Genomic DNA, 21,778 nt, shown 5'->3' with positions numbered 1-21,778 from the left:
GCTGAGTTTTTCTCAAGGATGCTGGATAAGATAGGTGTTAATTCTCAGGTACAAAGAGATAAGCAGTGCTAAAATTTTCTTCTAGAGAACTGACAGACCTTGTCCCCTTCAGACTAAGTCTCAATGCTAAGACCCACTGTGGTTGTCCACTGATGCCTAAAAAACTCTGCCAATCTTTAGTTGCTGAAAACAACAGCACTCACTTCCTTGTCAGTAATCATTTGGTTACCTGTCATGGTTTCTGTGATGTAGAGTTTGAGAAGTGTTTGGCTAGGTGATTTGAGATCTTTTGTCTAACGGGAGAGTGGTCGGCACTGGAACAGAGAAGTGGTAGAATCTGGTGGAACTGGCTAGGCACATCTTTGTCTTTGCCTATGGCCTCAGAGCTTCTCAGCATGGAATTTCTGCATGGTGGCCTCAAGAAGACCTTTATGTGAGGGCTTAGCAGTCCCGCAAAAAGTCTCATCCCTTCTAGCACTTAGCCTTCAAATATCATACACATTCTTCATATGGGGTCAAGTACTAGGGAGGCACAAACCCTGTTAGTCTCAAGAGAGGGAGAGTTGGACTTTACCATTTAATGGGAGCATAGTGGGATTCTCAAATGGTAGATGGATGCTAGTCATTTCATGCATCTTTGCAAGATGAAATCTGCTACGACCTCCCTATTGGAGGACCCAGAGAGAATGCTGCTCACTAGAGCCCCTATGGACAGTCCCAAACCTGAGATGCAGTACAGTTCTGGGTATCTCTGGAAGTTGGGCTATGTAGGAGGATGTGAAAGTTAATCCAAAGGCAGTGATCATAAAAGCTTGCTTCATTTTTCCTTGAAGAAGAGAAGTAAGAGAAGACTTGGTTGTTGTCCCAGCACATTTGAAAGATGATACATGTAGGAAATGTACTCAGATGTCCAGAAAGTTTTCAAGTACATCAAGTGTCTCAATCAGAAACTCAGCTTCCTTTGGCAGATCATCTTGCCCCTGCCTTTTAGTGTTGTTGGAGAATGAGCAACAAATGAAGCTTTATTTATTTATTCATAGTACCCTCGGGATAGTTTGATATGTGTGTGAATTTTAAAATGTTAGCTGATTCTAATTAATTAACATAATTCTCTCTCTCTCTCTCTCTCTCTGTGTGTGTGTGTGTTGAAAATACTTGGGATTCAATCTTTTTGCAAGTTTCCAAGGGTATAGTCTTAAGTGACAAGGCTGAGAATGACGGGGACAGGAATCCATGACCTCCTCCTTCGGCCTCCACATGAACACACACAGGTGGGCAACACACACTTACACATGCATGGACACTCAATGCACAGGGAGAGAGAGGAAGAGATGTGTGTGTGTGGGGGAGACAATACCACTTTCTTTGCATTACTGAGGGATGAACCTGAAAGCCTTGAAGACAGTAGGTGAGCACTTTGCTACGGCGCCACATCCCCCAGCTCTTTAGGTGCATTTTTGGCTTTTGGTGCTTGCAATTTGCAGTGGGTACATTTGGGCATAACCCTATCATAAGTCAGGGTGAGTCTGCTCATATAATATGTAAAGTAGTACCTGGTATATAGAAAGTACCGTGTAAGTGTTTACCAAATAAACATAAGTTGAGGGCTATGAAGGTGCCGCAATGAAAACGATAGTTTGACACTCAGCTACGGGGACTAAGAAGGGTGCTAGGGAGTGTCAGATCATGCCAGAAGGATTACTCACGAGGTAGCTGATGGCCCACTCCTCCAGAGAATTCTCAGGTTGCATTGATTTTAGTGTTCCAGACAAGGGATGACCAAGTTTTTCTGCAAACAGATAAATACATAGTACTTTAGAACTGATGGGCTATTCTTTGTCTTTGAATAATTCAGCTCTGCCATTGGAGATACCGACTGACAAGAGAGCATCTGAATGAAATAAGCTGTCTGGGCAGGGCTGGAACCAGCATCCATACTTCACTGACCCTTGTCTGGATTATTTTAGGTCTGAAAAAGGGCCTGATTTAAGGGAGGTAAGAGCAACAGGAAGTCAAAAGGAAGACCCACTGTGAGATAGCCTATTTTAGTGAGAGAGCCCCACTAAAATAGTGTTTCGTGCATTCCTGGAGTGAACTCATGTAGACTTTGGACAAGTCCTCTGTGAGGTGGCAGGGCCATGGGAAGTTTTATATCTGCAGAGACATGGACAGGGATACATCAATTAAGTGGCAATAAACCAACCTTTCCTGCTTACTGCTGTGCATTTCATTATTGCATTGCAAGTTATTTGAAAAGAAAGTTGAAGCTTTTATTTTTCCCCCAAATCAGTCCCAAACCCTTGGAACAATGTTGTCTATCCTGTGGGTACCCAGTGAGCCTTTGATGGCTGTCTCTATTTCTTCACCTGCAGTAAAATCTCCCTGAGCCCATATGGAGATGTAAAAATTTATAAGGGACTAATTCAATGAGACCCATCCAGGGGAAGTTCAGACCCCAAGGGAAGTGATTACACACTGATGGAATTTTTGCACATGGGATAGAAAGATGATCTTTGCCTCTTGGCTGTGTCACATTAATAAGTGGGAGACTGATTATTTCTAAGACTGCAGCTCTTCCCAGCAATGATAAGAATGGAACGCAGGCTACCATGGAGATTCAGGTCACTAATTAGTCCCAGAAGCCTCGACGCTTCGAATGGTTGTTGTATTAATTATGCATCAAATTAGAATGTTTGCAAAGGCATAGTGCCAACTTACAGCAGAGCCCAGTGACAACATGGAGAGATCAAGGAGTGTCCCGCCCAGTCGCTGCAGGGACCAGAAGATGAAACCATGTGTCCTGCTTGAGCATGCAGTGACCCAGCCTTATCTCCATCCAGCTGCTAGGAACCTCCTGCCAGAGAGGTTGTTATCAGCACAGATAGAACAGAAAAGTGGAAGGACAACACAGATGCTATTCCCTCCACTCCTCAATCTAAGCTTTGCTACAATGGCACCAGCTCCAGAAAAACACAAAAAAATCCTTTGAAACTCCAATGCAAATGGAATCTGCTTCCAGATGCTTGCTATCATGGAGACAGTGTGTCTGGTCTGTTGTCCAGCATTCAGTTTTTAGAGTTGGGTGGATGCAACATAGTCTATCTTCATCTCCTTCTTCATCTTGTTTTCTTTCTTGTGTTCTCTGAGAGCATGAAGTAAAAATATTCTTGATTCTTGGTTGTAAAATAAACAGATGATAAACAGCGTCTCTGTGACTGTTGGGTATTAATTCTATTGAGGGCTTGAGTTGAAGCCATAAACCATGGGAAGTGAAGCGTGACCCACAAATAGCCTTCAAGATGGAATTACAACCCCATAATTTAGAGTAGACCTTTAAAAAAATAATCTTTCAAGCTAGCTTTATTTGAGTGACAGGGGCCAACTGTGACATATTCTGATCACTTCATCAGTGAGCAAGCAATTTCCATATTAATTTGATGTGTTGTTGTTTGCGTATACACACAGCTTGTCCTGGAAAGTTGAAACCAGGCTACAGTACTCCATACAGAATGAAAGGAAAGAGAAGTGCGATTCTCAGTAAAAAGTGTCTTTATCTTAGAAGAACCTGAATGATCATGAAATAAGGACATGTATTTGTTAGGGCTGAGGGGGGAAGACCTGTTCCTCACAGCAGGCGGACAGTGGTCTCTGGCCTAAGATTTTCTCACTGCTCCCTTCCTCCTCTAAGCCAGTGATGCTGTGTGGTGGCTGAGTTTGATCTTTGTGGTGAGAAAGAGACTGCCCCCCCAGCTCCACCCCTGTCGTATGTCTGGATGTGTTTGTTTGAGGTTTTCCAACCCAGCTCTGCTTGATCTCATAACTCATTAAGGCAAGTTGATCTCATGCAGCCCAAGAAGCCTTTTCATGACGTTTCCTTGTATGATAAATATTCACACGTCGCAGAGAAAATAAACCAAATCCAACAATTCTGCAGGAGGTGGATGTTTGAAGGCAGCTTCTTGTAGTCATAAATTACGCCCTGAAAATCCCCTGAAGTTTCTCTATAGCGTCGGTATTAAGTAAAATAACATATGAGCAAAGGTTGGCAGAATGCAAAGCAGTGTGTGCTACAGAACGGGTTACGAAGAAAAGAAAATCAGCGTGCAGAGCGTCTTCAGACTGCCAGTTCAAAATGGGCAAAATTTATAATTTTTAAAAAGCATGCACGTGTGTCTGTGTATCGGTATGTGAGTATGAGTGCAGGGGGGCCACATAATGTCGGGGCTCCTGGAGCTGGACTCACAGGCAGCTGTGACTGCCTGGTGCAAGCACTGGGGGCTGAACTGGGGTCCCCTTCAAGAGCAATTGTCTTGAGCCAGCTCTGCAGCCCAAAGGTGACTCTCATCAGTCTGTTCAAGTATATTTTACCGATCACCTTTGTGTTTGACTTATTTCTTTTCTAGTTTTTTTAAGTAGGAAACACATCATTGATTTGAGGCCACATATTTTGTTATATAAAATTTGAAGTTATGAATTTTGCTCTAAGTGCTACGTAAGCTGTAGCCTGTACACAAGCTTCTGTGTTACAGTTTTACTTGTGTTGGTTCAATATGTTTTCTCATTTCTCTTGGATTGAGTTCGGGCTCATGCGTTACTTCAGGATTTTTCCAGAATTTTCTCTGTTATTGATGTTCATTTAATTATATTATAATCAAAGAAATATACTTTGGATGAATTATGATCTTCAACATCTTCATTCTCCTTTCCAATGGCATCTTGAGGTGTGTTATTCCACAGGTACTGGATATTTCTTTTGCTTTTGTCATCTTTTTTCCACTCTGTTTAATTGTAATTATTTTCTATTGCTATACCTTCAAATCCAATTATGTTTTCATTTTTAGAATTCCATTTCAGCCTCTCTCTGTCCAATATCTTTCTTTCTCTTCCTCATGTTTATATTTTTTCATATTAAGCAGACTTAGTTGTTTAAAGCTCCTGTTTTGAAGAATATCTTTAAATCTCGTCATGTATGGTTTTGCTTCTAGTTATGGTATTCTCGTGGAATGAACCATTATTGTGCAAGTCCAAGGCCAGCTTGACCTACACAAAACCCTGACTTAAAAACCCTTTCCCCAAATATATTCTCCATGTGTATATATATATATATATATATATACATAACTATGTATGTAAAATATGTGTATACATACAGATGTATACATATATGGATGTATATGCATGTATATGTATGTATATATAATATTCAAATTCTTCTTGGTGAATGCCTCAGAAGCCAGCAGGATGGATCAGTGTATGCTGATATCAGCTCTATCGGAGGCTGTTATACATACATGCATGTATAAAAATAATCATAACCTGAACAATGTTTTGTAGAGCAAGAACACCAAGTGAAAACAGAAAGTGTTCACATAAGTAATTATACATAGCCTGGAAGAAGTTATTATTTGACACTGAACAATCCTGATGGGAATAAAAATCCTTTGGGTCTCTGAGATTACTTCTAATAGCCTTAAGTTTAAATGCACTATTTGATTTTTATCTTGGTGAATGCAAAGGAAATGGTAAGAGCTGACAATTTATATGATCAGTGTGAAATCAGTAAATATGAACAGGACATTGCCAAACTCTAAAGTTTTATTTTCAGACAGAGTTTATGTTTCCCCTCTTCTTTTTTTTTTTAATGTGAAAAAGGAACTGACTTTTATTAATTTTTTTTCTTTAAGAAACATTCTTCACTTTTCTCTACATGCTGGAAAGGATGTGGAGAAAGGGGAACACTCCTCCATTGCTGGTGGGAGTACAAACTTGGAAATCAGTCTGGTACCTTATCAGAAAGCTGGAAATAGATATACCTCAAGACTCAGCTATACCATTACTGAGCATACAACTGAAGGATTCTCTATTATACAACTAGGACATTTGCTCAACCATATTTGTACGAGCTTTATTTGTGATAGCCAGAAACTGGAAACAACATAGATGTCCTTCAGCTGAAGAATGGATAAAGAAATTACAGTACATTTGCACTATGGAATACAGCTCAGCCATTAAAACAATGAAATGACGAAATTTGCAAAAAAAAAAAAAAAAAAGGATGGAACTAGAAAAGGTCAACCTGAGTGAATTAACAAAGACCAGAAAGACACACATGGTACATATTCATTTACAAGCAGATTTTAGTCACATAGTACATGATAGACATACATACTACAATGCACAGACCCCAAGAAGATAAGTCTTATGGACATCTTAGACTTTAGGTGGTACCAATAGTAAGGGGAGTGGGGGATATCTCTGACACAGACTACAAAGCTCAAGAAATAGCTGAACATGGGCTAGGGCAGCAACCAAGGTAGATACGGCACACTTTTTTTTTAAGTGCCACTTTTAACCCAAACTACTCTTAGTAATATCACATTGGTTGATAATGAATAAGCTTGGATACATTGTGACATAGAATACAAGTGCCACATGAATGTTCAGTATTAAAAAATAAGAATAAAGGCTGCATTGCCCTAAGAGAGGGACCTTGAACCACTGAGATGCTGGGGGAACGTCTTGTATTCCTATTCCTCTGGTATGCAAACAGAAGTTTGACGAGTGCTGAGCAAAACACCCTGAAGTTCGCTCATTGTGGCACATCTGCAGCCACCGTTGGATCAATGCCATGAGTGCGCTCTGTTTACCCAGACAGCCACTTCATTTGTTTAGCTTTGGTTACCGAGAGAAGATTTCTTTTGTTAACTCTGTATCAGGTGCTACCCTCAAAAATGCTGATCTGTCCCTTAGTATGCTTTTGGTTAATGGAGTTTGGATGAAAGATTTGTTGCCCTGAACTCCAACCAAGGCAAAGAGTAGTCAGCAGCCTGGCCCCTGGCAGAGCTGACTTCAGACTGCTTCATCCCGCTGGCTTCTGAAGGGGCACACTAAGTAGATTTTTGCACTGTGATTTTGAGGTCTGTCCACCATACGTCAGTGCCGTGTTTAAAGCAGCAGGCTTTTGGAAAGGACAACAGTGATCCTAACAGCCCGATACGATGAGAGATGAGAGCAAAACTCTTCATAATCCATTTCTAAACACCAGGCTCTCCAGCCATGATGCTAATGCTCTCTAATGCTTTTTCTATCAAAAAAGCAACACTGGATTTTCCTTTCCGGTGTGTTACTTTTAACAAACATCATTAGGCCTATCACCGTGTGAGTTTTCAAACTAGGATGAGAAACACAGTACAACTTCTGCTGAGAAAGCCCTCTCTCTCAGTCTTAGTCATGCATATTGTAGCCACAGGGGAAATGGAAAGAATTCAACTGCTAATGTCATCCATACAAGAGAGATCTTATAGAAGGTGAATGGACAATGAGAAGACTGTTGAGGGGTCTGCTCTGCAAGCATTCAGTTGTTGGAGCCTCTGGTACACCCTCAAGCAGGTGATGGTTCCGATCTTTAGTTACTTCAGTCCTGTGAATTTTCAGCACAAGTGGGGCAGAGATGCTGCCCTGCTGAGTTCTGCCCATTCAGGATCCTGAGGGGGGAAAAATATTGGTGTTTTTAAGCCATTAACTTTGGGGTGGTTTTTTTTAGGTAGTCCCTAGTAAGTAGCTGGATTCTTCTCTCTTGTGTAGCTGAGAAAATGAGGCCTAAGTAAATGAAGTTTGCATTGAGGGTAAAGAGAAGAAGCAGGTGATGTTTAGAGTCAGAGTGCATTAAAAGAAAGGATGTAGAGACGTGGAAACAGAATTACTTTCACAGATATTATTTGCAGTATGTGTGTGAACAGAACCTCATAAGTTTTCAATTAGGATATTGGAAACCGTCACACAAATTTATTTTTAAATTAATTTATTTATTCACTTTACATCCTGGTCGTAGCCCCTTCCCTCCTCTCCTCTCAGCCCCTCCTTTCCTTCCTTCTACTCTGTTCCTTAAAAAAGGAGAGCCTGCCTCCCCACCCACCCCAGATCATCAAGTAGAATGAGGGCTGAGTTCATCCTATTCCCCTGTGGCCTGGTAAGGCAGTCCTACGAGGGGGAAGAGATCAAAAAGCAGGCAACAGAGTCTATGTCAGATACAGTCCCTGATCCCCTTACTAGTAAACCCAAATAAAGCCTAAGCTGCTCATCGGCTACATATACATAGAGGACCTAGATCTAGTCTAGGTCTAGACTGGTCCATGTCTGGTCCTTGGTTGGTGCTTCAGAGTCCACAGGCCCATCTGGACCCTGGTTAGGTGGCTCTGTTGGCCTTCTTGTGGAGCTCTTGTCACTTCTAGGTCCTTTTATCCTTACCTCCCACTTTTCCACTACACTCCCTATGCTTTGCCCAATGTTTGGCTGTGAGTCTCAGTATCTGTTTTGAATCATCGCTGAGGGGAGCTTCTCAGAAAACAACTCCAATAGGCTCCTGTCTGCAAACATAGTAGAGTATCGTTAATAGTGTCAGGGTTGGCTCTCTTCCATAGGGTGGGTCTTGGGTTGAGCCAGACATTGGTTGGATATTCCCTCAATCTCTGCTCTATCTGTTCTAGCTTTGTCCTTGCAGGTCTTGTAGGTAGGGTAAGTTTTGGATGAAAGTTTTTGCAGGTGGGTTGGTGTTCTCCTCCCTGTACTAGGAGTTTTGTCTAGTTAGAGGGTATCCTCTTTAGTCTCCATGACCACTGCTACTAGGAATGTCAGATAGAGTCCCCCTCATAGTCTCCCAGAGGCGTATTCTGACTTAGGTCTCCAGCTTGGCACACAAATGCCGCCACCCACAGTTTCTCTTTTCTCTGCAGGCCTTTTGTCCTCCCACCCCAGGTCTGATCTCCACTTTTATATCTCTCTGCACTCCCTCTTCTACCTTGTTTCCTCTCTTCAACCACTACCTCTGTCTATTCTATTTCCTCTACTGAGTGAGAGTTAAGAATCCTCCCTTGGGTCCTCCTTGTAACCTATCTTCTTGAGGTCTGTGAATTGTAGTATGTTTATCCTGTACTATATGCCTAAAAGTAGAATTCAAAGAGTTAACTCTTGGGCAAGATTCTAGAACCAGAATACAGCCTGAGTGTCCAAACAACACTAGCTATAGTATCTCTTTTCTTGAGGTATGTACGAGAAAATTCATTAATTTAGTAAACAAAACTTAAGACAACAATAAAACAAAAGAAGAACGAAGCCAATTTTTTCACAAAGCAATAGCAACAATAACATGATATAACCTACTTAGCTATTTCTTAAAGGAGTGTCTGGTGATGCCTGGTCCTGCTTCCTGTCTTCTTTCTTAAGATCTTCTACAGTAAAGGAATGGGAAACCACAAAGCTGTACTCGAATTCTCTAGGCAGGGAAGACAATTAAACTAAGACAGCTTCACATGTGTTCAAGCAAACCACAGTGCATCTGTGAAGTCAAATCTGTTTGCATAAGACTGTAATCCAAGCTATTTAACAGGATAGCAAGAGTATGTTCAAGGCTAGCGTGGATCCACTAGTGAGATCGTGCCTCAAAATAACAATAAGTAATTTTTTTAGAGAAAAGACTGGGAATATATCTCCGTGGCAGAGAACTCACCTAGTATGTATGAGGCCTTCCATTCAAGCCTTAGTATGTATAAAAGTTCAATTAGTTTTGACAGAAGTATAGACCTCTATAGGCACTGTTATAACCACCATATAGATTGTTTTTATCCCTTTCAATCAAAGAAAGTTTCTTTATTTGGGGGGGGGCAATAACCCTTTCTCCTTGTCACCAAGCAACCTCAAACAACTTTTCTCAGCTGTAGGTAGTTTTTGTCTGTTTTACAGTTTCATGTAAATAGAACCACCCACTATGTAATTTTTGTGTATCTAACTTATTTTTGCTTGTTTCAGATTCATCCATACCATTGTGTGTTCAAGCTGTTTGTTGAGTTATATTTCTTTGTATAGACATACCACAAATTGTTTACCTATTCTCCAGTTGATGAATCTTTGGGTCATTCCAGCTTGGGGCCATCATGAACTAACCTGCTATGAATGTTCTTGTATAAGTATTTGTATTGCAAAGTGTGTTATTTTCCAGGCTGATCTATAGGGTCAGAAACTACCCAGATGTTTTCCAAGATGGCTGCAGTCATTTTACATTCACACCAGTGATGTGTGAATTCTAGTTACTGCACAGATTTGCCAATCTAAGCAGTGTGTATTCTACCTTACAGAGTGTAAGTTTATATTTTTCTGATGAACTAATGGTATCAAGCAAATTTTTGTGTATTTATTTGCTTGGCTCATACTTAATGGTAGAGTTTCTTTTCAAACATGTTCTTCATTTTAAGACTGAATTATTTACCCTTTTAATACTGAATGAGGTGCTCTTTATATTGTGTGGATCCAAGTTCTTTGTTAAATATGTACTTGATTAACTATATATGCGTGCCTTATAAAATCCTCTTACTTGCCTTTTTACTTTCTTAGTACCAATTTTCAAAAGTCCAGAGCTGCTTATTTTTTCTTTCTATGAAAAAACCTAATTGAATTTTTAAATGGATAGTGATTTTGTTTTACATTAATTTAAAGTTTAAAACTGAACTGTTGAGAGTGAAAAAAAAAACTGAAAAGAGAATCCAAGGCCTTGGTCAGAGTGTATGACTTCAGTTCTGGGTGTACGTTGGAATCACCAGGTGAACTTCAGGATGTGATGGTGAATCTGGACTGTCTACTTGTTGGGCATATCAACAGATCTCTGAGTGTATCTGTGAGGAATTATCTAGACCAAGTTACTTAAGGTAGGAAGACCCACTTTAAAGGAAGATAATAAGTAGTATTTCATGGGCCGAGGTCTCAGGCTGCATGAAAAGTAGAAAGTGGTCTGAGCATAGACACTCATTGCTCTCTGCCTCCAGACTGTGGACGAAATCCAGCCACTGACCTTCCTTGCCATGGTGGACTGTATCTGCTGCAACTGTGAGTCTCAATAAACTCCTGCACCCTCAAGTTGCTTTTGTTAGATATCTTGTCACAGCATTGAGCTATCTAACTAATACACATGTCTAGGTACTACCTGGAGAATTCTCATGTGGACTACATAGGGTAGAATCTAACTGCTCTCAGCTTTTAAAGGATCTATTAGTGTTCCTGAAATGCACCCAAATGTGAGAATTCCTTTTAAAAAGAGAGCTTTGATTTGACAGGTTTGCAGTTTTAACAAAATTATGCATTGACATATTATAACTGAAATGGCACACAGTAGTTGTCTATATTCATGGTGTATGGTGACAACAACGGTAGTAAAATAAGTGTGTTCTAGGCAGCACAACTCTACAGTGTGTTTTATGTGAATACAGAGATGGAAGGAAAAGCCCCATGAAGAGAACCTGGCCATGCAGCTCAGTGTACAGTGCTTGTCTTACAGCATGTGTGAGGAGGCCCTGAAATTGACCCACTAATACAAGAAGAAGAAAAGAAGTCTCTGAAAGAGACCCAGAAATTGCTAGTCAGCATGCTTTCATGATCATCTTAGGAGGTCTTTCTGACCATTAGAGAAGAAGGAATGAAAAGACAAAACAGACATAAAAGTCTTCTCATCAGGGAGTGTATAGAAACCATTGTAGGGAGTAATAAACAGGACAAATAAACAGAAAGTGCATGTTAAGCAATTGTCGTAAAAGGCTTATTTGCAGACAGTACTCTGTGTTATAGCAGAGAACAGAGTTTAGGAAACTTTCTTCCCTTAAAAAGACCAAGCAAAAAACTGGGAAATCTATTAAAAATAATCACTTCAAGGCTCCAAAAACCAACCAGAATAAAAAAAAAGGTTGAGAAATGTTTATTCACAAAAACTGACTAGAACACTGGGTAAAAAATAGCAGGACTTCTTCTTGCCTGGGAATGAATCTTCCCAACCTCTGGGAACACATCTCCCATGTAGTAAGTTTACTAAGGCTGGACAGACCATTAAGATTAGCTGTGGGAGCAGGAGAGACAGCTCAGCAGTTAAGTGTTCTTGCGAGAGACAGCTCAGCAGTTAAGTGTTCTTGCTGCTCTTCCAGAAGTCCTAACTTTGGTTTCCCACACTCATGTTGGACAGCTCACAACTGCCTCTAACCCCAGTTCCAATGGATTCAGCACTCTTTTATGGCCTCTATAGGCACTAGTGTGTGAACACACACACACACACACACACACACACACACACATCCCTCAAATACATCTATCAGCAGCCTCTTTGTTAGAGGGGGCTGACTGACTTTGGACTGGATAACCAAAACCCAGTCATAGAAACAGTGTAAGTAAAAGCATGAGCAGAGGTACAAGATGAATGGGGATATCCATCAAGTAAAGCCCTGTGTGCTCCCAAGTAAAATTTACATACTGTGCCCACGCAGCCTTATCTTCTCTGCCTCTGCTAGCTTGAGGTTTTAGTAAATGTCAGAGCAGTTAGAAACCCAGGAAGGATTTCCTCAAGTCATGCAAAGGCTAGATATGTTCACTATGCTGCCGGGTTGAAGGAAACTAGTGATGATAACAGAACTCATTTCATGTCATCTCCCCAGGCTGCTCCTCTCTGCCTAGAGAGTGAGGTTTAAAAGAATGCTGAATGGCTTTCTCTTATTTGTCGTATCTTGCAGATTAAATGGAGGTGTCTAAAGGAAGGAATAGAACTGTTTTTGTTTGTTTCCTTTTTAACCCTGAACCTTGGCGTCAGTAGTGTTGCATGTCCTCAAAGGTACCTTGAAAAGCAGGTAGAGGCTGAGTGCCCAGAACCACCCGCTGCAACCAGCCCATCTCGGCTTTCTCAGGCTGGCTTACCTCTGTCTCCTAATAGATTGCATGCACTTCTTGTGGAATTAAACTCTTTCCAGGGCCCAGCAGGGCTTTAAACACGGTGAATAAGCTACTTGTCTATACCAGATAGAGATGCTGGGGTTTTTCCACTTGGGTCATTTGGGTTTTACGTTCCTGGAGACAAAGGCCCAAGAGAAGCTGCAGCAGATACCTGGTGTGGCTAATGTAGGTCTCCCTTTCTCTGCTTTCACCTGTGCAGGATGACCAGCAACAAAGGACTCCAAATAGCTCTTCTCACCTGCCACCAGGCCCCTGATATCCTTTGAAAACAGATGCTTTCTAAGGGTTTCTGTTCCTGAAATAGACACCTGGCAGGAGGCAGTGCAAGGGCTATCTCTGGGCTTTCTTCCTTGATCCCCACGGCTCTTTCTTTCCTCTGCCCCACTTGATATTCTTAGCTATACCCTAGGTCATGTATTTTGCATTTCAATGGCTTATCTGTACAGACAAGATTCAGTTTCTTTTCTCACCTCTGAGTATCTTTTTCTGCCTTCCCTGATTATGTTTTCTTTGACACAATTGACCCACAAAGGTCTTGCAGGTTATTAGAGGGATGAGCTAAAAGGCAGGAGATGTTGAGTGGCTGTCTGGGGTAAAAGGACAGTCTATGGGGCAGCACATGTTAATCAGAAATTTAAGGCATCATCTTTTGACTAGATAAGAGCTTTTCTCAAAAAAGGCGGGGGGAGTTTGAAATAAAGCATAAGACAACACTTTTAAACAATACCAGCTGTACAATTTGGTCAACAATAATGCAATAACCAAGCAGCATTGTGTAGGTCAAACCCATCTTCAGAGTGGATACAGGTGGATACAGGTGTGGAGGGCTGTTGATGTCTGTTGATATATGCCCACCTATGTCTACCTACAATGTTGGTTGTTTTTTTTTTTTTCCTAGACACTCCTGAAATACCATTGGATCTTGGAGGGAGAAAGAAGAAGATTCCTTAAAGAGAGGTCAGCAAAAAGAAGATGGTCATCAGTAAACAGGTGGACCATGAGTCACATGAATTGAAGATGAGAGTTTTGTGAAGGATCAATGTGTATGGAAAGGTTCAGGTGTCAAAGGCACGTGAGACCCGAGGATGGGAACAAATGACACATGGGAAGACCCAGAGCCAGAGGTAAGAAGCAAGGCAGAATTCACTTGGAACATTAAGCTAAGGTGAAAGGCTGCAAAAGCCCTTACCTGGTATCAGATACGTACAACAGCAAGGAAGTTGTGGCTTAGAGACCTGAGTACACAGTTCTCTCTCCAGTCTCCACAAAGAAGCCCATCATGCTCAGAAGCTCAGAGAAGGGCAGGTAAGCATGGTCTGAAGATGCTGGGCTAGCCCATGAGATGACCAGCCCCACCTTTTGTAAGGCCCATTTTGCCTCCAATAGGAGATTAAGTTTGAAGGATTGGAAAGAGTGGGAAGACTGAAGATGTTTGGTTATTGATTTTATTGTTGACTAAATTCTATAGATGGTATTGTTTAAATGTGTTGTCTTATGCTTTATTTCAAACCTTTTTTTTCTTTTGAGACTGGCTCTTATCTAGTCAAAGATGACCTTGAATTTCTGATTCTATTGTACCCAACTCTGGTACAGGATCCTGGGGGATTAGAACAGTTTGCTGTCATATCCAGTTAATGGGGTGCTGGGAATCCAACAGAAGGCTTCAAAGATATTAGTTAAATACCTGTGGCACTCCTGTTTAAAACTACTTTATTTGTGATGTTTAGGCCTCTACCACCCTTTCACCATACCCCCTCCCAACCTTTAATAAGAGAGAGAAAAGGTTAGTAGGGAGAGGTTGCCCATACCCTTCTCCCAGCTGTTTAGGGTCAAGGGACATTTTTAGAGCTCTATACCAATCTCCATCAACCACAGATGTCCCTAGCAGTCTCCTCCATGCCACTATGCCCCAAAGTGTTTCTCCTCATTTGTTTGCTCCAACATACCACTATCTGTTCTCTGCTCTCTCCAAACTGCATGCTGCAGGCCAACACCAAACACAGCCACATGCACCTCCTCTTTTCTTTCTTGACTCTCTTATTTATACTCCCAGAGTCTTAGACCATGCCCCTCTCCATGTGCCCCACATGGAAGGCTGTTACCAGCTGGCAAAAGCCATCCTCTACACAAGACAATTAACGGGTGTGTACAAACTATAACCCAACTAAAATCTCACACTTGGAATTAAAACAAAACAATTTTTACATGACATATACAGAAATCAAAACTTCCATTACACTCTACCACCTGAGCTGCATCTTCAGCCCCAAAGCATATCTTTTTATAGACTTTACAGCTGTGTAGAAGGACTGATTGCTCTTCTTCCTTGGCAGTTTGAATAGTCCCTTCATATACTATGAAATCTATCCCTCAGAGAGATGCTTCCCCCCTTAGTTCCAGCTTGATTCATCTAAGTCCTGCATCCAAAGTCTGTGGCATCTTCAGCAAAAGGTCTTAGCTTCAAGTTCCAGGTCAACAGCCCAAGCCTCTTGGTATTCCCTAACCAACAACTCAGAAAGAGGCTTCCCATGCCTCCATCTGAAAGTCTGTCCCCCCATCAATAATTTATGGCTCTTGAGGAGCAGTACTATCATCCCAAGTAGTGTTATACCCAGTTCATGAGACCCCCAAAGATCATCAGGAATTGACTCTGCCGAAAATACATGAGGGTTTATTTAATACAAGTTCGAGCCTGAGTGCAGCAACCTCCTTGGTGAAGAGTTGTATTACGGGGCTGTCTAGGGAATTCTGTTGGATTCCCAGCACCCCATTAACTAGATATGGCAGCAAACTGTTCTAATCCCCCAGGATCCTGTACCAGAGTTGGGTACAGTAGAATCAGAAATTCAAGGTCATCTTTGACTAGATAAGAGCCAGTCTCAAAAGAAAAAAAGGTTTTAAATGGAAAAACTGCAAGTGGTGGGTTACATGCCTTGGTATTATATGATTGGATAAGGGAAATTGACTTTTGAAATGATTGGTTTACTTTAAGCTCCAAGTCCATAAATAGCCCTGGCCAGGCTATCTGGGTGGGTTGCCAGGAGACAATATCTCTTTAAATGGTTCTGGGCCAGTTTCCTAGCAACTGTATCTCTAGTGGGCAGGAAAAGAATGTAGTAAAGCTAGTTCCTCTCTGCAGGTGGCTGGACATGTCTCCACCTGGCTGGCCTTTGTTCAGGCTTGCGCTTTAAAGTTTAAACCAATACCCTCCAAAAACCTAAATTTTAATTCTTTGGTCTCTCAGTTGTTCTGTAGATAGATAGATAGATAGATAGATAGATAGATAGATAGATAGATGTACATATATATACTGCATTTTTAAGTAAACATAAAATAGCAAGTTTCCCCACAGCTTTTTTAAATGTCTTTAGTATTACTTGTCCCACTTTCTTTCTTCTTCCTTTCTAGTTAAAGTCTTCTCCCCCCTTTCTCCCTTGATAAAATGATATTCTACTTATCTCCATCACTAGAGTTTTTTTTCCTCTCTTCCCCACAATGCTTTTTTTTTCTTTTTCTTTTTCTTTTTTTTTCTTTTTTTTTTTTTTTTTTTACTGTCATGTCTTCTTCTGAAGTTACTCCAGGAGTTTCTACACTCTTACCTGAGGACTCAGAGCTTATAAGTTCAATAACTAACAGAACTTGTCTTTCTATGTCTGGGTAACCTCACTGAGTACAATATTTTCTAGATTTTTTTTGTTGTTGTTGTTTTCGTTTTTTTGTTTGTTTGTTTTGTTTTGTTTGTTTGTTTGTTTGCAGATGAATAGAAAGAATTCTGTAGTGGACAGTACTACATTATCATTATCCACCTATCAGTTGAAAGATATTTAAGTTGTTTCCATTTCCAGGCTATTGTGAATAGAGCAGCTAACCCCCAGAAAAGTTCCTGGGTTGCTGCAAGCACTCAGTCACCAGCATATAGCCACATGCCTTTGTGCTATGTCACCATCCCAGACTGAACTGTGGGCCCCAAAACACCACAGACTTGGTCTCCCAGTCATAAGGAAACCCCACGGTGAGATTAAAAATTAAGTCCAACCTCAGGGCACCCAGCTAATCCCCAGAAGAGTTCCTGGGTTCCTGAAGGCTCGGGGTCTCTAACCTCTAACCACAGGCCTGTGTGCTGTGCTCACCGGCCACAGATTGTCTTCTGGTTACTGGGGCATGGAGCTCCAACCTCAGACCTACAGTAACCTGGAAGCCATGGGATCAGCCCCAGAAGCTGCTCCAAAGCTCAACCTGTCTCCCTACTGAGACCAATCAGCAAACACAGTGTCTGAACAGCTGTGGCTCGTTAAATTCAGAGCAAGAAAGCCAGTGGCAGAGCAGCTGTCTCTGGCACTCACCCTGGTGAGAAGAGAGCCCAGTTAAGCTACAGGATCATACACCTGAGGAGAGCTGTGGCAATTCTGTGAGAACCATCAACCATTAGGAGACTATACCCAACAATCTGAGGAGGGCTCTTTGGGGAGCAACTAGTTTCCTGCCCAGGGGATTTCCCACAAAACACCTGTCCCTCAGGACTGTAGCAAGCACCGAAACTACCAGCCAATGTCTGAGACAGCCAGATGGTTAAAGGCCAGGGTTAAAACACAATCAACAAAAGTCAAAGGAATATGGCATCTCCAGAACCCAGTTATTCAAGGCAAGCAGGCCTGGATAGCCTAATACAAGTGAAACTCAAGAAATTGACCTTAAATCTATTCTTATGAAGATGATAATGGAGAAAATGAATAAAATCTGTAAAGAAACATAGGAAGATACAGTCAAACAGATTGTGGCCTTTAGAAAGGAAATAATTAACTCACTGAAAGTAAAGAAATAGAGGAAAGTTCAAACAAACAGGTGAAGGAATTGAATGAAAGGCAGGAAAATACAAACAGGTGAAGGAAATCAAAAGTGGTTCAGGATCTGAAGATGGAAATGGAAACATTAAAGAAAATACAAACTGAAGAAATCTGGGAGAGGGAGAATTTAGGAAAGAAAACAGGAACTACAGAGGTAAACATCTCTAACATTACATGAGATGGAAGAAAGAATCTCAGGTGTAGAAGATGCAATGAAAGAAATTGATGCCTCCATCAAAAAAAATGTTAAATCTAAAATAACCCTGACATAAACATCCAAGAGATTAAAGACAACCTGAAAAGACAAAACCTAAAAATAATAGGAAAAGAGGAAAAAGAAGATTCCCACCTCCAAGGCCCAGAAAATATTTTCAACAAAATCATAGAAGAAAATATCCTCAATTTAAAGAGAGGTCTATAAGCATACAAGAGGCCTACAAAACACCTAATAGATTAGACCAGAAAAGAAAAATCTCTCACCACATAATAATCAAACACTAAATATACAGAACAACAAATACACACACACACACACACACACACACACACACACACTAAAAGCTGCAAAGGAAAAAGGCCAAGCAACATATGGCAAACTCATAAGAATCACACCTGACTTCTCAAAAGAGTCTATGAAAGCCAGAAGGGTCTAGACATATATCTTGCAGACCCTAAGAACACAGATTTCAACCCAGACTACTATACTAAGCAAAACTCTGGATCATCATAGCTGGAGAAAATAAGACATTCAAGGACAAAAACAAATTTAAAGAGTACCTACCCATAAATCCAGCCCTATAGAAGATACTAGAAGCAAAAATACAACCTAAGAAGGCTAACTATACCCAGGAAAACACGGGAAATAAATAAGTTCATTACAGCAAAACTAAAGTAGACACGCACACAAACACACTACTACAACCATCATCAAAATAAAAGGAACTAACAGTCACTGGTTATTAATATCTCTCAACATCATTGGACTCAACTCTCCAATAAAAAGACACAGACTAACAGAATAGAAGCATTAAACAGGACCTAGTATTCTGCTACATACAAGAAACAAGGACTATTTCTAACAGGAACTCAATGACTGGCTCTTTGACCTCCCCACCTTCCAAGGGAGGAGCAGTACTGTTAGGCCACAGAGGAGGACTTTGCAGCCAGTCCTGAAAATACCTGACAAAATGGAGTCATATGAAAGGGGAGGAGGTCCTCCCCTATCAGTGGACTTGGAAAGGGGCAGGGAGGAGATGAGGGAGAGAGGGTGGGATTGGGGAGGGAATGAGGGATACAGCTGGGATACAGAATTAACAAAATGCAACTAATGAGAAAAATAAAATTAAAAAAAAAAAAAAGAAGAAACACACCTCAGCCACAAAGATAGACATTGCCTGAGAGTAAAGGGCTGGAAGATGATTTTTCAAGCAAATGGCCCCAAGGATCAAGCAGGAGTAGCTATTCTAATAAAATGAGCCTTTAGCCAAAATTAATCAAAAGAGATGGGGAAGGTCACTTTATACTCATCAAAGGAAAATACCACCAAGAAGACATCTCAATTCTGAACATCTGTGCCCCAAATACAATGACACCCACATTTGTAAAAGAAACATAATGAAACTTAAATCACACACATATCCCAGATAATCCACACATTATCTACACATTAATAGTGGGAGACTTCAACATCTCACTTTCACCAAAGGACAGGTCAAGGAAACAGAAACTAAACAAACAAACAAACAAACAAACAAAAAATGACACTAACAGATGTCATGAATCAAATGGACCTAACAGACATCTATAGAACTTGTCAATCAGACACTAAAGAATTTACCTTCTTAGCACCTTAATGAAACTTCTCCAAAATAGACCATATAGTGGGTCACAAAGCAATCCTCAATAGATACAGGAAGACTGAAATAATCCCTTGTATCCTATCAGACCACCATGGGCTAAAGCTGGACCTCAACAAAAACAGAAATAGCAAAAGACCTGCACATGCATGGAAACCGAATAACTCTCTACTCAATGTCAACTGGGTCAGAGAATAAATAAAGAAATTAAAGACTTCCTAGAATTCAATGAAAATGAAGGTTCAACATACCCAAACTTATGGTACACAATGACAACGTGCTAACAGGAAAGTACATAGCACTAAGCGCCTTCATAAAGAAATTGGAGGCATCTCATATAAGCAATTTAATGGCTCACCTGAAAGCCCTAGGAAAAAAGGAAGCATACACACACAAGAGGAGTAGATGGCAGGAAATAATCAAACTTAAGGCTGAAATCAATAATCTAGAAAGAAAGAAAGAAAACAACTGAAAGAATCAATGAAACCAAGAGCTGGTTCTTTGAGAAACTCAACAAGATAGACAAACCATCAGCCAAACTAACTAAAAAGCAGAAAGACGTGATCCAAATCAACAAAATCAGAAATGAAAAGAGGGACATAATGACAGACAATGAGGAAATCCAAAGAATCGTTAGGTCTGACTTCAAAAGCCTATATGCCACAAGATTTGAAAATCTAAATGAAATGGACAATTTTCTTGATAGATTCCACTTACTGAAGCTGAATCAAGATCAAGTAAAAAATTAAATAGTCCTATATTCTGTAAGAAAATAGAAGTCATCAAAAGTTTCCCATCCACAAAAAGCCCAGGGCCAGATGGTTTCAGTGCAGAATTCTACCAGACCTTCAAAGAAGAACTAAAACCAATACTTTTCAAACTCTTCCGCAGAACAGAAACAAAAGGAACATTATCAAACTTCTTCTATGAGGCCATAGTCACCTTGATACCTAAACCTCACAAAGATCCAACAAAAAAGGAGAATTTCAGACTAAATTCCCTTATGAATATTGATGCAAAAATGGTCAATAAAATACTCACAAACCAAATCTAAGAACACATGAAAGATATCATCCATTAAGACCTAGTAGGCTTCATCCTAAGCATGCAGAGGTGATTCAGTATAGGGGAATCCATCAATGTAATCCACCATATAAAATCTAACACCTGTTCATGCTTCAAGTCTTGGAGAGATCAGGTATACAAGGAACATAATTAAACATAGTAAAGGCAATTCACAGCACACATATAGCCAACATCAAACTAAATGGAGAGAAACTTAAATCAATTCCACTGAAATCATGGACAAGGCAAGGTTGCCCACTCTCTTTGTATCGCTTCAACATAGTACTTGAAGTCCTAGCTAGAGTAATAAGACAACTAAAGGAGATCAAGGGGACACAAATTGGAAAAGAAGTCAAAGTATCACTATTCACAGATAATATGATAATATACATGAGCGACTCCAAAATTTCTACCAGAAAACTCCTATAGCTGATAAACACCTTCAGTAAACTGGCTGAATACAAAATTAACAACAATAGCAACAACAACAAAAATCAGTAGCCCTCCTGTGTACAAAAGACAAAAGGGCTCAGAAAGAAATTAGGGAAACAATACTCTCCACAAAAGCAAAAAAACAAAAACCAACAAAAAAGCAAAAAACAAACAAACAAACAAAACAAAATAAAAACCATAAAGTATCTTCAAACCAAACCATACAAGAAAGACTTGTATGAAAAAAAAAATCTTCAAGACTCTGAAGAAAGAAACTGAAAAAGATAATCAGAAGATGGAAAGATTGCCCATGATCATGGCTTGGTAGGATTAACATGGTAAAAATGGCCATCCTGCCAAAAGTCATCTACAGATTCAATGCAATTCCCATCTTATTACCAACAACATTCTTTACAAACTTCAAAAGAAAAATTCTCAACTTCATATGGAAAAATGACAACGACAACAAACAACAACAAAAACCAAGATAGCTAAACAATCTTGTACAAGATCTTCTGGAGGTATCTCATTCCTTGATCTCAAGCTGTATTATAGAGCAACAGTAATAAAAACTGCATGGTACTGGCACAGAATCAGACTGGTGGATCAATGGAATTGGTTTGGAGACCCAGACATAAACCCACACACCTATGGACACCTGAGTTTAGACAAAGATGCCAAAACCATACAATGGGAAAAAGATATTATCTTCAACAAATGGTTCTGGTCTAACTGGACATCCACATGTAGAAAAGTAAAAATGGACCCATATTTATCACCATGCACAAAACTATAAGTCCAAGTGGATCAAATACCTCAATATAA

This window comes from Meriones unguiculatus, chromosome 1, assembly GCF_030254825.1.
Source record: "Meriones unguiculatus strain TT.TT164.6M chromosome 1, Bangor_MerUng_6.1, whole genome shotgun sequence".
NCBI classification, from domain to species: domain Eukaryota; kingdom Metazoa; phylum Chordata; class Mammalia; order Rodentia; family Muridae; genus Meriones; species Meriones unguiculatus.
This window is presented reverse-complemented; position numbering follows the sequence as displayed.